The 2,107-nt window shown below is 38.3% G+C and overlaps 1 non-coding gene across 1 annotated transcript; it reads right to left on the bottom strand.

Annotated features, from left to right (window-relative positions):
* Window positions 1-388: 388 nt before the first annotated feature.
* LOC122797470 lies at window positions 389-490 on the bottom strand. Its single transcript, XR_006364151.1, has one exon. It is a non-coding gene; the product is annotated as a U6 spliceosomal RNA (small nuclear RNA).
* Window positions 491-2,107: the final 1,617 nt, after the last annotated feature.

The following is a 2,107-nucleotide window of genomic DNA, read 5'->3' on the forward strand; positions in this document are numbered from 1 at the left end:
TAGGGAAAAATTCTGCTTCACATGGACTGGAAGCCTAAGGCAAAGGAAGGGAATTCTCTTAGCCACATACCTATCCCTCCAATATGTCCTGTTTATGTCACAAGCAAGGTTCAAATCCCTTGATTGAGTAGTCCAGATGCTATTAGTTTTGTATATGAGTAAAAGGCCCATCAGAGTGGGATCCAAGGATATCTTATATGCCAGGCCCAAAGTACCTCTCAACAATCCATAGGAAACTGAGTATAGAGATAAGGCTTTTAGGTGACCTACATTGGCCATGTTGTTTAAAACATTTGTCTTGTGTTTGGAGGGCCATTGCAGGAAGTTAATCTACAATCTTCTGATCTGAAGTCAATCACCTTATCCATCAGGCCACATGGCCAACCCTAAAAGTACAGAATGCTTCAGGAATTTGCTTCTCATTCTTGTGCAGAAGCCATGATAATCTTCTTTGCATCTTTACAATTTTAGTATATGTGCAGTTGTGAAGGGAAGAATTTGTGAATGTATTCTGTTTCTTAATTGGCAGTTAATAGTTAGTTTAGGTTGGGGTTACCACCTGTCCCACTTTGCGAGGGACAGTCCCTCTTTGGGCGGTTGTGTCCTGACCAAAAATATTAAATGTGGCAAATGACCTGAGAGTTTAGGACATAATTATGCCCCATATGTAATGTAATAGTTGCATACAATAGTTCTTACTGTATCTAAAATACCTACGTGTTACAAGAAACAGGAAAAGCAACTAAACTTCTACAAGAATAAGCTTATATTTAGGCAAAAAAGGAAAGTTCTATCCCTTGTACTGACCTTGGGTTTGTGTCGGCCTGTAAAATCTGATGTGTGTCCTGAAAATGTCCCACTATGGCCATTTGAAAAGGTGGCAACCCTAATTTAGGTTGAAGAGTGCAGCACTTACTGTTCTTAATGCGTCCATTTGATTTCATATGATTTGATTTTATGCATTTGATGATTTTGTTTTGGTTGATTCTGTTGGATGGCTATTCATTTTCTATCATTAGTCATACCCACTTATGTGTTGTCCTCTAGCCACTGTCATTTTTTTTTTGTGCACAGGCATTGATGTGCTCCCTTTTTTAATTTCTCAAAATCTGTTGGGTTTCTAATACCATGACAGGAATGGACCCCATTCCTAAGTCCAAGTATGATCAGAGTTCATGAAATTAGTATTGTTTTAATCTTTGATGTCAGCCAGAAGTACTCTTCGCAGCACCTGCAATGTGCCCAGTAATGACATCTTCTGCAATTCAAATGGAGTTACATGTTTTGGTAAATATCTAAATACGATTGTAAATTATTTGTATAAGACCCATTGCTCCTACTGCTATTGGAGCTGTCTGGGTATCTTTCTTCCACATTTCTCTTGTTTCTGTCTGCAAATCCTGATATTTTATGACTTTGTGTCTCTCTGTATGCAAGATGCTGTAGTCACTGGGTGTAGCGATTTCAATGATCATTGCTACTTTTGTCTTATTTTCATAGACCACTATATTTGGTTTTCTCACATCTGTCTTTTGAACTGCTGGTAATGGGTGATCCCATGTGATGTAGACCATCATTTTCTATGATGCTCTGTGGCTCATGTTTCTAGTGTTTTTCAGCTACTTCAATATTATAATGTTTGCACTATCCCCAGTGCAACAGTCTTGACACATTATTACAGCTTTCAGTATACAGTCCTTCTGCCATTAGTGTGTCATAACCAGCTACAAGACATGCAACTGTTTCCAGTTCTGTATTACAAAACCTACATTTGTCTGTTTCTGTCACATTTTCAGTTGACTTTGCAAATCAGTGTGCACGTAGGCTGCTATCTTGGGCCACCAATATTAACCTTTAATCTTTTGGTTTGAATTTGCCTCTTCTTAACCATTACTGCATTCGATCCTGATCAGCATGAGGTTCTTCCAGGAGTTTTCTATACTTGCGACTATATTATGCATTTTCCACATTTCTTGCCTTCTCATCTGATGCTTCACCTTATATTCTTTCTTTCTTTTTTCTTGGCACATTCATTTGCTGCCTGATTGTTATCTACTTCTGGTTTGATTTCCATTCCTGACTGATGCTGTTATGCTTCTGCTAGACT

This window comes from Protopterus annectens, chromosome 3.part0 (assembly GCF_019279795.1).
Source record: "Protopterus annectens isolate FY-2018-M chromosome 3.part0, PAN1.0, whole genome shotgun sequence".
Classification (NCBI taxonomy): Eukaryota; Metazoa; Chordata; order Ceratodontiformes; family Protopteridae; genus Protopterus; species Protopterus annectens.